Source organism: Pan troglodytes, chromosome 20 (assembly GCF_028858775.2).
Source record: "Pan troglodytes isolate AG18354 chromosome 20, NHGRI_mPanTro3-v2.0_pri, whole genome shotgun sequence".
Classification (NCBI taxonomy): Eukaryota; Metazoa; Chordata; class Mammalia; order Primates; family Hominidae; genus Pan; species Pan troglodytes.
In genome coordinates, this window is record NC_072418.2 from 17,017,913 (window position 1) to 17,041,903 (window position 23,991).

General features: G+C 50.1%; 1 long non-coding RNA gene across 1 annotated transcript in view; it reads right to left on the minus strand.

Annotated features, from left to right (window-relative positions):
• Nucleotides 1-22,023, minus strand: part of LOC112206396 (uncharacterized) — a 39,791-nt gene extending 17,768 nt beyond the window's left edge. Inside the window, exons 1-2 of the long non-coding RNA XR_002940680.2 lie at nt 21,904-22,023; nt 1,505-1,628 (exon numbers count right to left, since the gene is read on the minus strand). This is a non-coding gene — a long non-coding RNA (uncharacterized LOC112206396). The remainder of the gene's footprint in view (nt 1-1,504; nt 1,629-21,903) is intronic.
• Between the last annotated feature and the right edge of the window lie 1,968 nt (nt 22,024-23,991).

Here is a 23,991-nt window from a genome sequence, read left to right on the forward strand (position 1 = left end):
CTTGAACTCCTGACCTCAGGTGATCCACTCGTCTTGGCGTCCCAAAGGGCTGTGATTACAGTTGTGAGCCACCAAACCTGACCCTTCCTCTCTCCTTCCTTCCTTCCTTTCCTCTCCTCCTTCCCTCCTTCCTTTCTCTCTCTTTCTCTTTTTCTTTCTTTCTCTCTCTCTTTCTTCTTTCCTTCTTTCTTTCTATTTTTCTTTCCTTTCTTTCTCTCTGTCTCTCTCTCTCTCTCCTTTCTTCTTTCGGTCTTGCTCTATCACCCAGGCTGGAGTGCAATGGTGCAATCAGAGCTCACTGCAGCCCCAAACTCCTGGGCTCATGCTATCTTCCCACTTCAGCCTCTGGAGTAGCTAGGACTACAGATGCACGCCACCATGCCCGGCTAATTTTTTTGTATTTTTAGTAGAGACGGGGTTTCACCGTGTTAGCCAGGATGGTCTCGATCTCCTGACCTCATGATCTGCCCACCTCAGCCTCCCAAAGTGCTGGGATTACAGGCGTGAGCCACGGTGCCTGGCCGAATCTCTTGTACTTTCAACTCCATCTCAGCATCAGCTTCTCAGAGGACCTGAACTGATGCAAGGGGCACGTCTTCATCAGCTTGGACTGTGTATTAGTCAAGGCTCGCCAGAGAAACAGAACCAATAGGATATATATAGATACAGAGAAGGAGATCTATTATGAGAGATTGACTCATGTAATTATGGAGGCTGAGAAGTCCTACAATCTGCCATCTGCAAGCTGGAGACTCAGGAAAGCTGGTGGTGTGATTCCAGCCCAAACTCAAAGGCCTGCACACCAGGAGAGCAGATGGGGTAAGTCCCGGGTCCGAGACCAAAGGCCTGAGAACCAGGATCGCCAGTATCTGAGGACAGAAGAAAACAGATGTCCCAGCTGGAGCAGAGAGAATGAATTTAACCTTCCTCTGCCTTTTGGTTCTAGCCATGTCCTCAATGGATTGGATGATGCCCACCTACATTAGGGAAGGTGGATCTTCTTTCCTCAGTCTACTAATTCAAACACTAATCTCTTCCAGAAAGCCTCACAGACACAGGCAGAAATCATGTTTCATCAGGTCTCTGGGTACCCCTTAGTTAAGTTGATAACACAGAATAAACATCACAGGCTGCCATAAGAAAATACGATAAATCGGCCGGGCGCAGTAGCTCACACCTGTAATCCTAGCACTTTGGGAGGCCGAGGCAGGTGGATCACCTGAGGTCAGGAGTTCGAGACCAGCATGGCCAACATGGTGAAACCCCGTCTCTGCTAAAAATACAAAAATTAGCCAGGCATGGTGTTGGGCACCTGTAATCCCAGCTACCTGGGAGGCTGAGGCAGGAGAATTGCTTGAACCCAGGAAGTGGAGGTTGTAGTGAGCCAAGATCATGCCACTGCACTCCAGTCTGGGCAAGAGAGCGAGACTTTGTCTCAAAAATGACAACAACAAAGAAAATACCATAGACTGAGTGGCTTAAACAACAGAAATTTCCTTCTCACATTTATAGAGGCTGGAACTCCAACAGCAAGGTGTCAGCAGAGTTGGTTCCTGGTGAGGACTCTCTTCTCGGCTTGCAGACGGCCGCCTTCTTGCTGTGTCCTCACATGGCCTTTCCTCTGTGTGCTTGAAGAGAGAGAGAGATCTCTGGCATCTCTTCCTTTCCTTATAAGGCCACCAGTTTTATTGGATTAAGGCCTCACCCTGATGACCCCATGTAACTTTCATTACCTCTTTAAAGGCCCTATGTCCAAATATAGTCACATTGGGGGTTAGGACCTCAACATTTTAATTTGGAGGGGCACAATTCAGTCCATAATGGGACAAATGAAAAACATTCAGCACACAGCCAGCCTGCGAGCTCCCCAGTTACATATAGACTCACAGACCTTTCATGAATAGTGGCTGGATCTCCTCATTACTTTGTAGTTCAAGGACAGGAGGGCTGGAGTGGGGGTCTGCTGGGCTGCATGCAGTGGCTAGTATATGTATGGATGGGGTGTTCGGGAATGGCTGTCAGAAGCCCCCCAAAGGTGTAATTGATGCAGGACAGTGTTCCAGAGCTGAAGATCATCCCCCACCCCCATGACATGGGTTCCCAGCCCCCCTGCCCATCAAGGTTGTCCAGAGGCAGCTGCATAAGGAACAAGAAAGCCCCAGCGGGTGGTGCACCAGCCCAGTTCTCCACCTCTCCAAGTCCAAGCTAAGCAGACATGGGTGACTGCTTTCTGGTTCTATATTTGGTCAGGAGGAGGATTTCCTGTCCTTGAAAAAATTCCTGAGATCCTGGGAAGATGTGAAAGCCATGGCAATTTGAGGGGGGCAGGGAGGGGAAGGAATTGTATGCAGACAGTTCAGCTCAAATGAGAGGAGGACAACTAGGACCCCAAGTTGCAAAGTCTGGCTGCAAAACCAGAAGCTTGTGATGGAGCCCCACACCCCAGGGAGACAGGAGAGCATGGTAGGTGTATATTTAAATTAAATCCAGCAGTCCAGGCACGGTGACTCACACCTATAATCTGGGCACTTTGGGAGGCAAGGCGGGCAGATCACTTGAGTTCAGAAGTTCAAGACCAGCCTGGCCAACAAAAGGAAACCCCATCTCTAATAAAAATAGAAAAATTAGCCAGATGTGGTGGTGCACACCTGTAATCCCAGCTACTTGGGAGGCTGAGGCAGGAGAATCACTTGAACCCGGGAGGCAGAGTCTGCAGTGAGCCGAGATCGCACCACTGCACTCCAGCCAGAGCAAGACTCCATGTTAAAAAAAAAAAAAATGCTGAACAAGGTGGCTCAAACCTGTAATCCCAGCACTTTGGGAGGCAGAAGCGGGCAGATCACTTGAGGTCAGGAGTTCGAGACCAGCCTGGGCAACATGATGAAACCCTGTCTCCAAAATTAGCCACACCCAGCTAATTTTTGCATTTTTAATAGAGACGGGGTTTCACCATGTTGGCCAGGCTGGTCTCGAACTCCTGACGTCAGGTCATCCACCTGTCTCGGCCTGCCAAAGTGCTGGGATTACAGGTGTGAGCCGCCACGCCCCACTGAAAGCTCATTATTCTAAAAGTTGGGTGAGCAGGGCACAGTGGCTCACGCTTGTAATCTCAGCATCGAGGTGGGAGGATGGCTTGAGGCCAGGAGTTGGAGACCAGCTTGGGAAACATAGTGAGACCCCATCTTTACAAAAATAAAAAATTAACACACCTGTAATCCCAGCTGAGGCGGGTGGATCACGTGAGGTCAGGAGTTCGAGACCAGCCTGGCCAATGTGGTAAAACCCCGTATCTACTAAAAATACAAAAATTAGCCCAGCATGGTGGCACACTCCTGTAATCCCAGCTACTCAGGAGGCTGAGGCAGGAGACTCATGTAAACCTGAGAGGTGGAGGTTGTAATGAACCGAGATCACTACCACTGCACTCCAGCCTGGGCGACAAAGAGACTCCATCTCAAAAAAAAAAAAAAAAAAGACTGGGTGCGGTGGCTCATGCCTGTAATCCCAGCACTTTGGGAGACCGAGGCGGGCAGATCACGAGGTCAAAAGAGCGAGACCATCCTGGCCAAGATGGTGAAACCCTGTCTCTACTAAAAATACAAAAAAATTAGCCGGGCGTGGTGGCGCGTGTCTGTAATCCCAGCTACTCGGGAGGCTGAGGCAGGAGAATAGCTTGCTCATCTGCTGCTGGTTTGCATGTGAAATGGCACAACCACTTTGGAAAACAGTTTTTATTTTTATTTATTTATTTTTAAGACGGAATCTCGCTCTGTTGCCCAGGCTGGAGTGCAGTAGCACTGCCACCTCCGCTTCCCAGGTTCAAGCGATTCTCTTGCCTCAGCCTCTGGAGTAGCAGGGACTACAGGCACGAACCACCACGCCGAGCTAATCTTTTGTATTTTTAGTAGAGATGGGGTTTCACCATGTTGGCCAAGATGGCCTAGATCTCCTGACCTCATGATCTGCCCACCTCAGCCTCCCAAAGTGCTGGGATTACAGGCGTGAGCCACCGCGCCTAGCTGGGAAACAGTTTTTAAAATAAAGTTACATTGGGAGGCCAAGGCAGGCAGATTGCCTGAGGTCAGGAGTTCGAGACCAGTCTGGCCAACATGGTGAAACCTCGTCTCTACTAAAAATACAAAAGAAATTAGCCGGGTGTGGTGGTGGGCACCTGTAATCCCAGCTACTCATGAGGGTGAGGCAGGGGAATCGCTTGAACCAGGGAAGTGGGGGTTGCAGTGAGCCAAGATCACGCCACTGCAGGCCAGCCTGGGTGACAGAGTGAGACTCCATCTCAAAAAATATATAAAATAATTAATTTTAAAAAATAAAGTTAGACTTACCATTCATCCCAGCAATTCCATTGCTATACATTTACCCAAGAGAAATGAAAGAATATATCCATATAAAGACTTGTTGGCAAATGTTCATAGCAGATTTGTTCAATTATTGCTGAAAAACTGGAAACAATAAAAATATCTACAGACAGGAGAATATAAATTAAGGCCCATCCATAGGATGTAGTAATTCTTAGCAACAAAAAGGAACAAACTACTGATTCACACAATGTTGATAAATCTCAGAATGCATGATGCTGAGTGGAAGAGAGACCACACTGTGTGATTTTATTTATCTGAAATTTTGCAAAAGGCTCAACTAATCTAGGGTGATAGAAATCAGAATAGTAGCCAGGTGCAGTGACTCACGCCTATAATCCCAGCACTTTGGGAGGCCGAGGTGGGCAGATCACTTGAGGCCAGGACTTTAAGACCAGCTTGGCCAACATGTCAAAACCCCATCTTTACAAAAAATACAAAAATCAGTGGGGTGTGGTGGCGTGTGCCTGTAATTTCAGCTACTTTGGAGACTGAGACATGAGAATCGCTTGACCCTGGGAGGTGGAGGGTGCAGTGAGCTGAGATCGCGCCACTGCACTCCAGCCTGGGCAACAGAGTGAAACTGTCACACACACAAAAAGAATTCAGGATAGTGGGCCCGACCCTATGGCTCACACCTGTAATCTCAGCACTTTGGGAGGCTGAGACAGGAGGATCGCTTGAGGCCAGGAATTCAACATCAGCCTGGATAACAGCAAGACCCTGTCTGTCTCTACAAAAAATACAAAAATTAGCTGGGCTTGGTGGTAAGGGCCTGTAGTTCCAGCTACTCAGAGGCTGAGACAGGAGAATCGCTTGAGCCTAGGAGGTAGAGGCTTCGGTGAGCTATGGTTGCACCACTGCACTCCAGCCTGGGCAACAGAGCAAGACCCTGTTTCTAAAAAGAAAAGGAAAGAGGCCGGGCACGGTGGCTCACGCCTGTAATCCCAGCACTTTGGGAGGCCGAGGCAGGCGGATCACGAGGTCAGGAGATCGAGACCATCCTGGCTAACATGATGAAACCCCGTCTCTACTAAATAATACAAAAAAAAATTAGCCAGGCGTGGTGGCCGGCGCCTGTAGTCCCAGCTTGTCGGGAGGCTGAGGCAGAAGAATGGCATGAACCTGGGAGGCAGAGCTTGCAGTGAGCCGAGATTGCACCACTACACTCCAGCCTGGCTGACAGAGCGAGACTCTGTCTCAAAAAACAAAAAACAAAAAAAAAAAGAAAAGAAAAGAAAAGAAAAATCAGGCCGGGCGTGGTGGCTCACACCTGTAATCCCAGTGCTTTGGGAGGCCGAGGCGGGCGGATCATCTAAGGTTGGGAGTTTGAGACCAGCCTGACCAGCATGGTGAAACCCCATCTCTACTAAAAATACAAAAATTAGCTGGGCATGGTGGTGCATGCCTGTAATCCCAACTACTCAGGAGGCTGAGGCAGGAGAATCGCTAGAACCCGGGAGGCAGAGGTTGCGGTGAGCCCAGATCGTGCCATTGCACTCCAGCCTGGGCAACAAGAGCGAAACTCCATCTCAAAAAAAAAAAATAATAATAATCAGTGGAGTGGCTGTGGGTGGGGAATGGATGAAGGAACATTGATTTCTGGGCCGTCTGAATGGAAGTGTTCCTTACTTTGATGGGGTGGGGACACGGGGTCGTGCATGCAAATAATATGTGCAGGCTTGGGACTTCACCGCATGTAAATTAACCCTCAATAAAGTTCCAGGAAAAGCAATTCCAATTCCAGCAACCGGATTTTAGGCTCAGTTCGGAGGCTAGCCTGCAAGCCTTGCTGGTGGGTGGCCTGTAGGGGTGACAGGAAACCCCCCGGGCCTCCCCTCTTTAGGGGAGGGGGAGCCTCGCCCTTGCCCCCCTCCGGGACGAGCGGGCAGATCTAAAAGCTTCCCTACCGCCGCCCAGGCGGTCGATAGCAGACTCCCAGGCTCCGTTTCTGCCTGCCCGGCAGCCCAGGCCCTTCCCGCCAGCCCAGCCCCTGGGAGGGGACCCGAGCCGGGCGGAGCCTCCTCCGGAGCCGCACGCCGGGCTCGGCTCACCCTCCCCGGATGCCGCTCCTTCTCCATCCCCAGAAGTTTCAGCCACTGAGATTCCCCTTGTCCCGGAGGCTGGAGGGGAAGACCCAGGCGGCTGCACTTTGGAGGCTGGACCATCGTGGGGCCTGTCTGTGCCCACTCTTCCCCCATTCAAGAGTTACCACGGCCAGGCGCAGTGGCTCAGGCCTGCAAACCCAGCACTTTGGGAGGGCAAGACATGAGGATCGCTTGAGCCCAGGAGCTTGAGAACAGCCTGGACAACATGGTAAGACCGCATCACTATATTAAAAAAAAAAAAAAAGGCTGGGCGCGGTGGCTCACGCCTGTAATCCCAGCACTTTGGGAGGCGAAGACCGGCGGATCACAAGGTCAGGAGATTGAGACCATCCTGGCTAACACGGTGAAACCCCGTCTCTACTAAAAATACAAAAAATTAGCCAGGCGTGGTGGCGGGCGCCTGTAGTCCCAGCTACTCGGGAGGCTGAGGCAGGAGAATGGCGTCAACCCAGGAGGCGGAGCTTGCAGTGAGCCGAGATCGCGCCACCGCACTCCAACCTGGGCGACAGAGCAAGACTCCGTCTCAAAAAAAAAAAAAAAAAAAAAAAGAGGCTAGGTGCGGTGACTCACGCCTGTAACCCCAGGAGTTTGCGACCAGCCTGGCCAACATGGTGAAACCCCGTCTCTACTAAACACACACACACACACACACACACACACACTCTTAGCCGGGTGTGGTGGCGGGCGCCTGTACACACACACACACTCTTAGCCGGGTGTGGTGGCGGGCGCCTGTAATCCCAGCCACTCGGGAGGCTGAGGCAGGAGAATTGCTTGAACCTGGGAGGTGGAGGTTGCAAAGAGCTTAGATCACGCCACTGCACTCCAGCTGGGCGACAGAGCAAGACTCTGTCTTGGGGGAAAAAAAAAGAAATTTCTCATCATCCACCCCCTCACCCTTCTGAGTCTCTACTGTCCATCTTTTCATTCTCTATGTCCATGTGTGCTTAATTTCAGCACCCACTTAGGAGTGAGAACATGCAGTGTTTGACTTTCTGTGTCTGGTTAGTTTCACTTAAGACAATGGCCTTCAGCTCTATCCACGTTGCTGCAAAAGAGTGATTCATTCTTTTTTTTTTTTTTTTTTTTTGAGGCAGGGCCTCCCTCTGTCACCCAGGCTGGAGTGCAGTGGCACGATCTCAGCTCACTGCAACCTCTGCCTCCTGGGTTCAAGCGATTATCATGCCTCAGCCTCCCTAGTAGCTGGAATTACAGGCGCATGCCACCACGCCTGGCTAATTTTTGTATTTTTAGTAGAGACAGGGTTTTACCACGTTGGTCAGCCTGGTCTCAAACTCCTGACCTTAGGTGACCCACCTGCCTCGGTCCCCCAAGGAGCTAGGATTACAGGCATGAACCACTGCACCCAGGCTTAATTTTCAAAAATATATTTCATTAAAATATTTATCTCAATGACTAAGTTTTTTGATACCCTCTTAAATTATGCACCCAAGGCCTGAGCATGGTGGCTCACACCTGTCATCCCAGCACTTCAGGAGGCCAAGGTGGGAGGATTGCTTGAAGCAAAGAGTTCGAGACCAGCCTAGGTGGCAAAGTGAGCCCCTGTCTCTACAAAAAAAAGAAAGAGAGAGAGAGAGAAAGAAAGGAAGGAAGGAAGGAAAGAAAAGAAAGAGAAAGAAAGACAGAAAGAAAGAAAGAAAGAAAAAAAAAACCCACACAATTATATACCCAAAGCCAGTCTGAAGCAAATACCTCACGTGTCTCAGCCTGGTCATACACACAATATGCAAAGACACATGCACTGGCTGGGTGCGGTGGCTCACGCCTGTAATCCCAACACTGTAGGAGGCAGAGGCTGGTGGATCACCTGAGGTCAGGAGTTCGAGACCACCCTGGCCAACATGGCGAAACACCGTCTCTATTAAAAAAAAAAAAAAAATTAGCCGGGCTTGGTGGTGCGCCTATAGTCCCACCTACTCAGGGGGCTGAGGAAGGAGAATCGCTGGAACCTGGGAGACAGAGGTTGCAGTGACCGAGATCTCGCCACTGCACTCCAGCCTGAGGGAAAGAGCAAGACTCCATCTCGAAAATACACACACACATACATACACACACACACACACATACACACGAGTTCACATATATACACTTTTTTTTTTTTTTGAGACAGGGTCTCTCTTTGTTGCCCAGGCTGGAGTGCAGTCGCACCTGATCATGGTTCACTGCAGCCTCTACCTTCTGAGGTCAAGTGATCCTCCCACCTCAGCCTCCCCAGTAGCTGGGACTACAGATGCATGCCACTGCACCTGGCTAATTTTTGCATTTTTTGTAGAGATGGGGTTTCACCATGTTGCCCAGGCTGGTCTCAAATTCCTGGGCTCATGCGATCTGCCTGCCTTGGCCCCCTAAAATGCTGGGATGACAGATGCACACATATACACTACAACCGCTAATGGAAATAAAATCAAGCTAGAGGGCCGGGCCTGGTGGCTCACACCTGTAATCCCAGCACTTTGGGAGGCTGAGACCGCTGAATCACCTGAGGTCAGGAGTCCGAGACCAGCCTGACTGACATAGTAGAATCCCGTCTCTACGAAGAATAGAAAAAAATTAGCCAGGCATGGTAGTGCGTGCCTGTAATCCCAGCTACTTGGGAGGCGGAGGCAGGAGAATCACTTGAACCCAGGAGGCGGAGCTTGCAGTGAGCCAAGATCGTGCCATTGCACTCCAGCCTGGGCTACAAAAGCAAAACTCCGTCTCAAAAAAAAAAAAAAAAAAAAAAAAAAAAAAAAAAATTCAAGCCTAGTGGATTGGAAATACCACTTTCCCTGTCTTCCTTCATCCTTTCCTTAGTCACTATCTAGACACCCTTTTCACTGGGAGTCTGGGTTACATTAACCAGAACCTTAAAGAGAAAAATACTGTAATTGCGAAAACGACCAGCCTTTTAAAATGGAACAAAAGAGACTAGAAAATATCAGAACCCACTGCACAGTAGAAATATGACTATGACTTCCTGAAACTTTTGTTTTAGTTCCAAACCTGGGTAGAAGGCCTACGTTGCGATGTAAAAAATTAATTCTTTGATTTGTGATCAAAGTGCTTGAAAGATGTGGTTATATATGATGTTTGAAATTGGTTTTCTTTTTTTTTAAATTAATATATCACAGAGGTCACGCTGTGTCAATGAATATAAGTTTTAGCACTTGAATTTTCTTTTCTTTTTTTTGAGACTGAGCCACCTTATCACCCAGGCTGGAGTGCAGTGGCGAGATCTCGGCTCACTGCAACTTTCACCTCCTGGGTTCAAGCGATTCTCCTGCCTCAGCCTCCCAAGTAGCTGGGATTACAGGCACCCACCAACACACCCAGCTAATTTTTGTATTTTTAGTAGAGACAGGGTTTCACCATGTTGGCTAGGCTGGTCTCGAACTCGTGACCTCAAGTGATCCACCCACCTCAGCCTCCCAAAGTGCTGAGATTACAGGTGTCAGCCACCACACCCAGCTTTTAATTTCCTTTTCTTTGTTGAGACAGGGTCTCATTCTGTCACCCAGGTTGGAGTGCAGTGGTGCAATATGCGCTCACTGCAGCCTCCACCTCCTTGGGCTCAAGCAATCCTCCCCCCTCAGCCTCCCAAGTAGCTGGGAGTACAGACATGTGCCACCACGCCTGGCTAATTTTTTAGTTTTTGTAGAGTTGGGATCTGGCTATGTTGCCCAGGCTGGTCTTGAACTCCTGGGCTCAGGCGATCCTCCCACCTGGGCCTCCCAAAGTGCTGGGATAACAGGCATGAGCCACCATGCCCAGCCCACTTTCATTTTCTACTATGCATGTAGCCAATCCCCAGAGCCCAGGTACCTCCATTGTTTCCAGCCTCTTTTAAAGCTTTTCTTAATGATGGTAACAGCAAGCACCCTCTATGTGCCTGGCAGAAGGCTAAGCATTTCACACACTTTGCCTCATGGAGTCCTCATGAGAGGCCCATTTTACTGATGAGAAAATCTGGGAACTGTAACAATAAACCATATGACTTAGGTCACACAGCTTGAAGGTGGTGAAGCCAGAATTCAAACCCTGGCTGTCTGATTCCAGAGCTCTTAACCACCCTGTGTTAGTTATTCTTTTCTTTTCTTTTTTTGAGACGAAGTCTTGCTCTTGTCCCCCAGGCTGGAGTGCAATGGTACAATATCGGCTCACTGCAACCTCTGCCTCCCAGGTTCAAGCAATTCTCCTGCCTCAGCCTCCCAAGTAGCTGGGATTACAGGCGCCTGCCACCACGCCCGGCTGATTTTTGTATTTTTAGTAGAGACGGCGTTTCACCATATTGGCCAAGCTGGTCTCGAACTCCTGACCTCAGGTGATCTGCCCGCCTCAGCCTCCCAAAGTGCTGGGATTACAGGCGTGAGCCACCGTGCCCAGCCTATTCTTTATAGTTCTCCACCTATTTGACTGATTATCTCCCTGACATAAATTCCTAGAGGTGGATTTGCTGGGTCAGAGAATCCACACACTTAAAGGTTTAATACTAATATCTAGAACACCGTCCCAAGAAAGTTGTATTGTGGCTGGGCGCGGTGGCTCACATCTGTAATCCTAGCACTTTGGGTGGCCGAGGAGGGAGGATCACTTGAGATCAGGAGTTTGAGACCAGCCTGGGCAAGTCGTGAGACCCCATCTTACAAAAAGTTTTTAAAAAATTAGCTGGGTGTGGTGACGTGTACCTGTAGTCAGCTATTTGGCAGGCTGAGGTGGGAGGATTCCTTAAGCCTAGGAGGTTGAGGCTGCAGTGAGCCGTGATTGTGCCACTGCACTCCAGCATGGGTGACATAGTGAGACCCTGTCTCAAAAAATTAAAAAAAAAAAAAGTTGTGTCAATTTAAACTCCCATGACCATGCTCAAGTGTGCATTCCCAAAACTTCACACACACTCATAAGCTTGACAAGGAAAAGTGATTCTTCAGCTGAACGGTCAGATTGAGCATCTTTACAGAGGTTTGTTAAGCTCTCTCATTCCTTTGTGAACCCCCTATTCAAGCCCTGTGCCAATTTCACATTTGGGATGTTTGTCTTTTTTTTCTTATTGATTCATATGTGCTTTTTGTATATTAAGGCTCTTAATGATTTGTCTGCCATATACGTGGCAAACAATCTAAACTCCCTTGATCTTTTCTTTTCCTTTTTTTTCTTGAGATAGAGCCTCACTCCGTTGCCCAGGCTGGAATGCAGTGGCACCATAATAGCTCACCACAATCACTGCAGCATCAACCTCCTGGGCTCAAGCCATCCTCCTGCCTCAGCCTCCTGAGTAGCTGGGACTACAGGTGCGTGCCACCATGCCCAGATAAATTTTTAAAAATTATTTTTGTAGGGACGGGGTCTCACTATGTTGCCCAGGCTGGCTATCTCCTCTGATCTGAGACTCCAGCTAGATCTCCTTTTATTGCCCAACTGGCCTCAATGAACATTTCTCTTCTGTCTAGGCCTCATTGCAGGTTGCATTTTATTGGCGGTTCCTCCAGAAACAAAAGCAGAGGCTTTGAGATCTTATGAACCTCAGTCTTACCCAGAACACTTGAAGAACCCTTCAGCTTTCCATGGCAAGAAAGCTCAGGCCCTGGGGCCAGAAGCCACGGCTTTGTGTCTGGGTTCTGTAGTTTACTGCTATGGCTCGTTTCTGATTCCTCCAAGTTAAGATGGGTTGGTAAATTCTGCCACGCAGAATGCGCTTCTAGCCACGACCACTGTGTATCAAACCACGCCCACTGTACATAAACCACGCCCTCTCATCTAGCTACGCCCACCAATCGTCTAGCCACGCCCACCTTCGAGTGGAGAGGCGTGATTAGAGCATTAAAGAGAGAGGCGTGATTAGAGCATTAAAAAGAAGTGAAGAACCGAAATAGTGAGGATCCTGGGCCAGGGGGAGGAGGAGGCAGAAGATCCCCTGGCCTCGATGGCTGGCAATTCCTTCATGCCCCTAGCACCCAGCTGGTTAAAGAAAGAAGGATGGCCGGGCACAATGACTCACTCCTGTAATCCCAGCACTTTGGGAGGCCGAGGCAGGCAAATCACTTGAGGCCAGGAGTTCAAGACCAGCCTGATCAACATGGCAAAACCCCATCTCTACTAAAAACACAAAAATCAGCCGGTGTGGTCGTGTATGCCTGTAATCCCAGCTACTCAAGAGGCTGAGGCACGAGAATCGCTTGAACTCAGCAGGCGAAGGTTGCAGTGAGCCAAGATCACACCACTTCACTCCAGCCTGAGCAACAAAGCAAGACTGTCTCAAAAAAAAAAAAAAAAAAAAAAGAAAAAAAAGAAAAAGAAAATAAAAAAAAGAAAGAAGGAGGCACCTGGCTACCGTATTCCACCTTTCTCCTCACCCACTCTTTTTTTTTTTTTTTTTTTTCTGAGACGGAGTCCTTCTCTGTTATCCAGGCTGGAGTGCAGTGGCACAATCTCGGCTCACTGCAACCTCCGCCTCCTGAGTTCAAGCTATTCTCCTGCCTCAGCCTCCCAAGTAGCTGGGACTACAAACACGCACCACTACATCCGGCTAATTTTGTATTTTTAGTAGAGATGGGGTTTTGCCATGTTTTTCAGGCTGGTCTCGAACTCCTGACCTCAAGTGATCCGCCCGCCTCAGCCTCCCAAAGTGCTGGGATTACAGGTGTGAGCCACGATGCCCGGCCCTCACCCACTCTTTAAAATATCCCTACCAGGGTCTATGGTTTATCTGTGCCTCAGTGTTCCCATCTGTAAAATGAGGATAATTTTAAGGATTACCTGAGTTAGCATCTGTGAAGGGGTTAGAATGGTACCTGGCACATAGTAGGCACTCAATAAATGGCATCACTGATATGGTTCCACGGATGGTTGTATTATTAATAGGAATAAAGTGTGGGATGGAAAAACGTTGCTCTGGGCACCTGGAACCAGCCCCAGGGGCACGTAGGGCTCTACACAGGCTCTTTACCCCATGCCAGGGGGAGGACCCTTTGGGGGGAAACTGAGGCACTGACAATCCCCTGCCTTCCCAGCCCTGAGTCCTTCTCACCCATGCCCAGAGCCTCAGAGGCCAGCAAGGTGCCCCAAGGGAAAGCGACACTTCTGAACTGCGCTGCCTGGCACAATTACCGTTTTCATCCTCATTAAACTACATTTTCATTCTAATTAGAGTTTCACCGCCTCCCAGAGAGAAGGGCCGATTACTTTTCAGCATCATTAACACTGGCTCCCTCCCCACTTTCCTCCTCCCCTGCCCAGGCTCCCACTACACCAGGGCATTCTCTCTCTCTCTCTCCTTCACCCCATGGACCAGAGAGAAGCAACAGAACATTTATTGTCGCCTACTGGGTGCCAAGTTGGATGCTAGGAACCTTCCCCCACAGCCTCTTCGCCTTATCTTGGGCTGGTCTAATTTTCTTTTTGTCCCCAACACTTACCCCTTTTTGTTTTTGTTTTGTTTTGTTTTGTTTTGTTTTGTTTTGTTGAGACAGGGTCTTACTCTGTCGCCCAGGCTGGGGTGCAGGTGCGTGATCTCGGCTCACTGCAACCTCCGCCTCCCGGGTTCAATCGATTCTCCCACCTCAGCCTCCTGAGTAGCTGGGATTACAGGTGCACACCACCACCTGGCTAATTTTTGTATTTTTTTTTAGTAGAGAGGGAGTTTCACCAGGTTGGCCAGGCTGGTCTCAAACTCCTGATCCCAAGTGATCCGCTTGTCTTGGCCTCCCAAATTGCTGGGATTACAGGTGTGAGCCACTGCGCCCGGCCCCTTTTGAACATGCTCTATGCTTTATTTGTTCTTTTTATCCTCTGTCTCCCCCTCCCCAGAATGTCAACACCCACTCATGTCCCCCACGCACTCCTGGGCACGCTGACCCCACAGCTTCTAAGAACCAGCTCCCGAGAAGTGGCTCTGGCTGCTGAGTGGGTGGAAAGTATGGAGAACAAACACTCTCCTGGAGCAGACCTTGAGCAATGGCTGATGGGAGTTGGTGGATAAATATCCCAGCTCCCTCGCCCCTAGGTGGGCACCCTCTGAAGAGTGTGCTCTATTTGATTTCAGCATTCTCCAGCATAATTGAGTTGCCCACAGTGGAAACTGGCTCGTAAACACCCTTCATTGGCTACCTGCCCTTCCCTTCCTCACTCTCCTTCTCCCCTACCCATGCTTACTGAGATCATCTCTCAGATCAACCATATCCTAGATCTCCCAGCCCCTTTGGAGTTCAGGCAAACCAGAGAGGGACTCAACACCCAAGGAACAGGTTAAGAAAGCCTCTGCAAAGCCAGGCATGGTGGCTCATGCCTGTAATCCAGTGCTTTGTGAGGCAGAGGCAGGAGGATCATTTGAGGCCAGGAGTTCAAGACCAGCCTGGCCAACATGGTGAAACCTCATCTCTACTAAAAATAAAAAAATTAGCTGGGCATGGTGGCTCATGCCTGTAGTCCCAACTAGTTGGGAAGCTGAGGCAGGAGAATCAATTGAACCCAGGAAGCAGAGGCTGCAGTGAGCCGAGATCATGTCACCGCACTCCAGTCTGGGCAACAAAGCGAGACTCCACGTCAAAAAAAAAGAAAAAAAAAAAAAGGCCAGCCTGGGCATCATAGTGAGATCCCATCTCTAAAAAAAAGAATTGGCCGGGTGTGGTGGCTCACGCCTGTAATCTCAGCACTTTGGGAGGCCGAGGTGGGCAGATCACAAGGTCAGGAGATTGAGACCATCCTGGCTAACATGGTAAAACCCCGTCTCTACTAAAAATACAAAACAAAATTAGCAGGGTGTGGTGGCGGGCGCCTGTAGTCTCAGCTACTCGAGAGGCCGAGGCAGGAGAATGGCACAAACCTGGGAGGCGGAGCTTGCAGTGAGCCGAGATTGTGCCACTGCACTCCAGCCTGGGCGACAGAGCAAGGCTCCGTCTCAACAACAACAACAAAAGAATTAGCTGAGCATGGTAGTGCATGCCTATAGGCCCAGCTATTTGGGAGGCTGAGATGGGAGGATCACTTGAGCCCAGGAGTTTGAGGCTGCAGTGAGCTATGATCGCACCACTGCACTCCAACCTGAGTGACAGAGAGAGACCCCATCTTTTTAAAAATAAAATAAAACAAAATAAAGAAAGCCTCCACACCTCTCTCACTCTGGACAAAACCACTATTATGACCAGAATGCAGCACCGCTGGGCAGCTATGACCTATATTTGAAATAAATTCTTAGAAAGGTTCCATTTGGAAGGGAGTGTAATGTGCACAGCACTTTTGGGGAGCAGCTTGGCAGAGTGCATTAAAACATGAAGTGCAGGCCGAGTGCAATGGCTCATGTCTGTAATCCCAGCACTTTGGGAGGCTGAGGCAGGTGGATCACTTGAGGTCAGGAGTTTGAGGCCAGCCTGGCCAACATGGCAAAACCCTGTCTCTACTAAAAATACAAAAATTAGCCGGGCTTGGTGGTATGCGTTTGTAATCCCAGCTACTCAGGAGGCTGAGACAGGAGAATCGCTTGAACGCGGGAGGCAGAGGTTGCAGTGAGCCAGGATCGCACCACTTGCACTCCAGCCTGGGCGACAGTGTGAGACTCCGTCCCAAAAATTAAAAAAAAAAAGTGAAGAGCAGCCAGGTACAGTAGTTCACACATGTAATCCCAGCACTTTGGGAGGCCAAAGTGGGAGGATCGCTTGAGCCCAGGGGTTCAAGACCAGCCTGGGCAACATAGCAAAACCCCGTCTCTACAAAACAATATACAAAATTAGCCAAGCATGGTGGTGCTCACCTGTAGTCTTAGCTACTTGGGAGACTGAGGTGGGAGGATCCCCTGAGCCCTGGATATTGAGGCTGCAGTGAGCTATGATTGCACCACTGCACTCCAGCCTGGACAACAGAGCAAGACCCTGTCTAAAAAAAAAAAAAAATTAAATAAATAAATAAAGACACCAGCCATATTGGATTTAGAGCCCACCCTAATCCAATGTGACCTCACATTAACTTAACTGATTACATCTGCAAAGACCCTGTTTCCAAATAATTCATTCAGGAGAACCCAGGGTTAGGACTTCATTTTTTTTTTTTTTTTTTTTTTTTTTTTTTTTTGAGACACTCTCGCTCTGTCGCCCAGGCTGGAGTGCAGTGACATGATCTCCACTCACTGCAACCTCTGCCTCCTGCATGCCACCATGCCCAGCTAATTTTTGTATTTTTGGTAGAGACAGAGTTTCACCATGTTGCCTAGGCTGGTCTCAAACTCCTGACCTCAAGCAATCCACCCACCTCAGCCTCCCCAAATGCTGGGATTACAGGCATGAGCCACTACACTCAGCCTTCTGTTTTTTGTTGTTTGTTTGTTTGTTTGTTTGTTTTTAATAGAGATAGGGTCTTGCTGTGTTTTTAATAGAGATAGGGTTGCCCAGACCAACCTCAAACTCCTGGCCTCAAGCAATCCTCCTGCCTTAGCCTCTCAAAATTCAAATTTTAGCCTGGGAACAGGCATGAGCCACCACACCTGAATCAACATATCTTTTTTTTTTTTCGAGACACAGTCTCGCTCTGTCACCCGGGCTGGAGTGAAATGGTGCGATCTTGGCTCACTGCAACTTCTGCCTCCCGGGTTCAAGCGATTCTCCTGCCTCAGCCTCCTGAGTAGCTGGGACTACAGGCAAGTGCCACCACGCCCGGGTAATTTTTGTATTTTTAGTAGAGACGGGGTTTTGCCATGTTGGCCAGGCTGGTCTCCAACTCCTGACCTCTGGTGATCTGCCGGCCTTGGCCTCCCAAAGTGCTGGGATTACAGGTATGAGCCACCGTGCCCAGTCGATAGCCCCATTTTACAGACAGAAAACTGATACCCAGGTACATGGATTCCCTGTGAGCGGATCACACCGCTGGTAAGAGGCAGAGCTGGTCTCAGTGGCTGCTGAGCCCTTACGTGTATATGACATGAAACGCACATGGTCATTTATGTATTCCAATAACCTTGCAAGGCAGAAAATAGCTTCATGTTATAGATGAGGAAACAGAGGCAAGGAGCGAGTAAGCAACTTGCCTGAGGTCAGGTGGGTGCCAGAGCAGGGACTTGAGCCTTGGTAGCTGACCATGGGACCCTCTGGGGGACCACGGGCTCCATCTCCTGGGCGTTGGAGTGAGGGTCTCTTTCAGCACAAATGTTCCATAGCCATAGGGAGAAACAGGGACTGCAGCCTAGTCCCCCAGGACTGGGCCAGGGAGAAGCCCTGACTGATTAAGACCTTCCAGGTAGGCCGGGCGTGGTGGCTCACACCTGTAATCCCAGCACTTTGAGAGGCCGAGGCAGGCAGATCACGAGGTCAGGAGTTCGAGACTGGCCTGGGCAACATGGCGAGACTGCATCTCAAAAAAACGACAAAAGACATTTCAGGTGGCGCTGCCCATAGGCCCTGCTCTTGGTCCAGGCAGCAACTGCCACGCTCTGGGGACCCCAGTCAGCTTCTAGGTATTCTAGCCGCTGTCACCGCACGGGGGTTTTTAATGAATGCTAATTAATATCTGTGTTCACAGAGCCAGCCAGGCCCCTGGGCCTGGAGCATCCACAGGAGGAAAGTACAAGAACCCCGGCACCCTGCCAAGCAGCAGGGATTCTTCAGACACCCAAGGGCTGGTTTGCTGAGGGCTGGTTTGCTGGGAAGGACTCATGTAACCAGAAGGGGAAACTGAGGCACTTCTGAGCACCAACAGTCCTGGAGAGCTTTAAGAATGGTTGCCATCTGAGGCCAGGCATGGTGGTTTATGCCTGTAATCCCAGCACTTTGGGAGGCCAAGGCAGGCAAATCACTTGAGGTCAGGAGTTCGAGGCTGTCAGGCCTCTGAGCCCAAGCTAAGCCATCATATCCCCTGTGACCTGCATATCAATCCAGATGGCCTGAAGCAACTGAAGATCCACAAAAGAAGTGAAAATAGCCAGTTCCTGCCTTAACTGATGACATCCCACCATCGTGATTTGCTCCTGCCCAACCCTAACTGTTCAACTGACTTTGTGACAATATACCCTCCCCGCCCTTGCAATAATGTACTTTGTGATATGCCCCTGCCCTTATGAATGTACTTTGTAGGATACACCCTCCCCACCCTTGAGAAGGTAGATTGTAATATTCTCCCCACCCAACTTGAGAATGTACTTTGTATGATCCACCCCCTGCCTGCAAAAAAATTGCTCCTGGCCGGGCGCGGTGGCTCACGCCTGTAATCCCAGCACTTTGCGAGGCCGAGGTGGGTGGACCACGAGGTCAGGAGATCGAGACCATCCTGGCTAACATGGTGAAACCCCGTCTCTACTAAAAATACAAAAAATTAACCAGGCATGGTGGTGGGCGCCTGTAGTCCCAGCTACTTGGGAGGCTGAGCCAGGAGAATGGCGTGAACCTGGGAGATGGAGCTTGCAGTGAGCCAAGATTGCGCCACTGCACTCCAGCCTGGGCGACAGAGCGAGACTCAGTCTCAGAAAAAAAAAAATTGCACCTAACTCCACCACCTATCCCAAACCTATAAGAACTAATGATAATCCCATCACCCTTTGCTGACTCTCTTTTCGGACTCAGCCCTGCCTGCACCCAAAAAAAGCTTTATTGCTCACACAAAGCCTGTTTTGGTGGACCCTTTTCACACGGACGCGCGTGACAGAGACCAGCCTGGTCAACATGGTGAAACCCTGTGTCTACCAAAAATACAAAGATTAGCCAGGCATGGTGGCGCACACCTCTAATCCCAGCTACTTGGGAGGCTGAGGCAGGAGAATCCCTTGAACCCATGAGACGGGAGGCAGAGGTTGCAGTGAGCTGAGATTGTGCCACTGCACTCCAGCCTGGGCAACAGAGTGATACCCTGCCCTGTCCCCTTCCCACCACAAACGCACAAGAATGGTTGCCATTTGAAAGGAACAAAGAAATGGGTATTGGAGACCCCAGAGCCATCAGCTTCCACAAGAGCTCTGGACCTCACCCCAGCCTCAGCTTCCTCATCAGTAAATGGGAACATGAATTCCTTTCCTTATATGTAGTAGGCATAAGAACTCATTAAGCATTTATGCATGTGAAATGCTTTGCAGATAATCAGTTTCCAATAGGTGTTAACTCCCTTTCCCTGACTGTGCCTCAGTTTTCCTGTTGGGCATACAAGAAGCTGGCAGGGCTTTGAGGCTACCCTCTGGGAGAGCTTTGGGCATGGTGCCTTGACTCAGACCTCGGGGCAAGTACGAAAAATCACTTCCGATCGGCCTCATTAATAACACAGTTGCTAATGTGGCAGTAAGACAGTTCCCTGGCCCCTGATTAAAAACAGAAGTTTCCCCCACATTCGTGGAGATGGAGCAGAAGGGAAAACAAAGACAAGCACACTTGTGCCAGATAAATACAGACGCAAACACATGCATGGCAGATAAACACACACTGGCACACCAAATATACACACAGCCGGCTGCAGACAATCCGGGTGGGCTCGCACAGCCCGAAGAGACCAAAAGCCCGGGTGGGCTCGCACAAAAAGGAACAGAAACCGCTGCAGAGATGTCTCGCTGGACCCTGGCCACATCTGGGACCTGATCACTTCAGTGTACTTTTGAACAGGAGACAGAGTGTGGGAAATTGACATCCCTGGGAGTAGCCCTGAGCCAGAAATGGAATGAGTTGGTGGATAAATACCCCAGCTCCCTCCCCAGCAGATGCCTAATCCACAGTCTCCCAGAGACCCCTGGAGGGATCAGGCTCCAGTTTTCCATAGTGACAACCTGTTTGATATCCCTTGTCATCTCTCGTCTCCCCTCCCCAGGTTTCCTGTGTTCATTTCCCAAATAAACCACTTGCCCTCCAACCCTCTATCAGGGTCTGTTTCTGACCTGTATGTGTACCTCCCAGAAGTGTACACAGCAATGGGTCTCAATGAGGGTAACTCTGTCACCCAGGAGACATTTGGCAATGTCTGAAGGTATTTCTGGCTGTAAAATTGGGGCAGGGGGCCAGACACAGTGACTCACACTTGTAACCCCAGCACTTTGGGAGACCAAAGTGGGCGGATCACTTGAGGTGAGGAGTTCGAGACCAGCGTGGCCAATATGGGGAAAACTCCATCTCTACTAAAAATACAAAAATTAGCCAGGTGTGGTGGTTAGTGCCTGTAATCCCAGCTACTCGAGAGGCTGAGGTGGGGGAATCACTTGAACCTGGGAGGCAGAGGTTGCAGTGAGCCAAGATCATTCCACCTCACTCCAGCCTGGGTGACAGAGTGAGACTCCATCTCAAAAAAAAAAAAAAAAAAAAAAAAAAATGGGGGCAGGGGTACTCCTGGCATTTAGTGGGTCCAGTTCAGGGACGCTCAATGTCCTACAAGGGACTGGGCAAGGTGGCTAAGGCCTGTGATCCCAGCACTTCGGGAAGTCAAGGCAGGAGGATCACTTGAGGCCAGGAGTCCACGGCCAGCCTGGGCAACATAGCAAGACCTCATCTCCCCTGCAAAAAAAAAAAAAAAAAAAAAAAAATCCTACAAGGCACAGGACAGTCCCCCAGAGCAAAAAATGATGTGGCCCCAAATGTCAAGAGTGCTGACGTTGAGAAATCCTGGTCTACGGGAAGCCACTGGGCCCCACGTGGAAACAGCTCAGTGCACGCACATTATTCAAATGCAGACACAGTGGGTGCACCGGCAGCATTAGCCCACACATACCCACTGTGCACCAAGCCCTTGAACTAAGGAAACAGCAGGATCATCCACACCTGGTGTGTTTTCCTACCAAGATGTATAAACCACCAGAGAAGACCCCCAATTCCACTCAGGTGTGGGGCCCTGCCCAGACCAGCTTTTTGTGCAACTCACAGACACCCTGGAAGGTGGTTCAATGACCATTAAAACCATTTTAGAGACGAGGCAACTGAGGCCCAGACAGGGTAAGTTTTTTGTTGTTGTGTTTTTGTTTTTGTTTTTTGAGATGGAGTCTTGCTCTGTTGCCCAGGCTGGAGTGCAGTGGCACCATCTCAGCTCACTGCAACCTCTGCCTCCTGGGTTCAAACGATTCTCATGCCTCAGCCTCCCAAGTAGCTACAGGCGCGTGCCACCACACCCAGCTAATTTTTGTATTTTTAGTAGAGACAGGGTCACTCCATGTTGACCAGGCTGGTCTCGAACTCCTGACCTTAAGTGATCCTCCCACCTTGTCCTCCCAAAGTGCTGGGATTATTGGCATGAGCCACTGTGCCCAGCCCAGACAGGAGAAGTTTATGACCCAGCTAGAAACCCAGAGACCCCTTAGGCATGTGTAGACATGCTTTTGAAGGCAAAGAGGGTAGGATGAAAGGAGACCCTCCCCACCATCATCTCGGAATTGAGATAAGGAGGGACAGGAAGGGCTTTAGCTTCCCAGAGGGAATCCTGTATCACTTTGGGTAACTAGAAAATCTATTGAAAAATGTTTTTAGGCTGGGCGAGGTAGTGCTCACCTGAAATCTCAGCACTGAGGGAGCCCGAAGCAGGAGGATGTCTTGAGCCCAAGAGTTGGAGACCAGCCCGGGCAACATGGCAAGACTTCTCGTCTCTGTAATAAATAAAATACAATTTTTGTTGTTGTTGTTTGTTCTTTTGAGACGAAGTTTCGCTCTTTTTGCCCAGGCTGGAGTGCAATGGCGTGACCTCAGCTCACTGCAACCTCTGCCTCCCGGATCCAAAGGAGTCTCCTGCCTCAGCCTCCCGAGTAACCGGGATTACAGGCGCATGCCACCACGCCCAGCTAATTTTGTATTTTTAGTAGAGACGGGGTTTCGCCGTGTTGGCCAGGCTGGTCTTGAAATCCTGACCTCCAGTAATTCACCCGCCTCAGCCTCCCAAAGTGCTGGGATTATAGGCGTGAGCCATGACGCCCGGCCAAATACAATGTTTTTTAAACATACATTGTTTTTTAAACATTGGCTGACTCTTGGCCAAGCATCACGCCTGTAATCCCCAGCACTTTAGGAAGCTGAGGCGGGCAGATCACTTGAGGTCAGGAGTTTGAGACCAGCCTGGTCAACGTGGTGAAACCCTGTCTCTACTAAAAATACAAAAAATTAGCTGGGCGTGGTGGCGCGTGCCTGTAATCCCAGCTACTCGGGAGTCTGAGGCAGGAGATGGCTTGAACCCAGGAGGCAGAGGTTGCACTGAGCCAACATCCTGCCACTGCACTGCAGCCTGAGTGACAGAGCAAAACCGTGTCTCAAACAAACAAACAAACAAAATGGGCTGACCCTGGACTCACACAGGCCTGGTGTCTCCAATCCCAGCCTTGCCATTTTCTGGCTCTATGAACCTGGGTGAGCCGCATCGCCTCCCTGAGCCTCAGTTTCCCCATCTGTAAAACGGGGATTCACCCATTCACCATTCCACAAATGTGCACCCAAGACCCACTGACACCAAGCGCTGCGCCCAGCTCTAACCTATATAAAGTTAAGGAAGAACACGAACATGGTAAGTGCGTTTCCCCCTCCCCCAGGCATGGAGCTGCTGAACTAGTTTTGGGAATGGGGGAATCAGAGCATGCGTGGACAGACGGAGGGAGCCCTCAGCTGCCCGGAGCCTGCAGCCCACCACCCCCACTCTTCTCAGATCCCCCTCGTTTGACCAAAAAGCCCCTCTACCAGGAGGTAGGACCCCAAGCAGGATCCCAGGGCTTGGCGTCCAAATCCGGGCCAGGAACTGACCCCAGCAGCCAGACCGGGGACGGGGCTAAAGCTCGGGTTTTTCCACCTCCGCTTCCCGCCACTGCAGCGCGGGGAGCGAGCGCCACCTGTGGGCCTCCAAGGGGAGGTGCGTGCGACTCCCGGGGAAGTGGACGGTCGCCCCCGTTTCTCCCCAACCCGGGGGACCTGGGGCCCCCCAGGAGTTTCGGAAACAGCTCTCATCTCTTAAATTCTCCTCCACAACCCACTTTTCCCGGCTGCCATTTCCCAGCTAGAACTCGTCGTCCATGTATTCATGCAACATTTATTGAGCACCTACTGTGTGTATTGAGCAAACCTAGATCATTGCTCTAGGTTTAGAGTACACAAAAGACAGAATGGGGCTGGCTCAGGCCTGTAACCCCAGCCACTCAGGAGGCTGAGGTGGGAGGATCACTTGAGCCCAGAAGATGGAGGCTGCTGTGAGTCATGATCGCACCATTGCACTCCAGTCTGAGAAACACAGCGATAGCCTGTCTCTAAAAGTAAAAAGAGGCCAGGTACAGTGGCTCGGCCAGGCACGGTGGCTCACGCCTGTAATTCCAGCACTTTGGGAGGCCAAGGCGTGTGGATCACGAGGTCAGCAGTTCGACACCGGCCTGACTGACATGGTGAAACCCCCTCTCTACTAAAAATACAAAAATTAGCCAGGCGTGGTGGCGGGCGCCTGTAATCCCAGCTACTCAGGAGGCTGAGGCAGGAGAATTACTTGAACCCAGGAGACGGAGGTTGCAGTGAGCAGAGATCGTGTCACTGCACTCCAGCCTGGGCGACAGAGCAAGACTCCATCTCAAAAAAAAGAAAAAAAAATGGAAACAAAACAGATAAACCTCCATG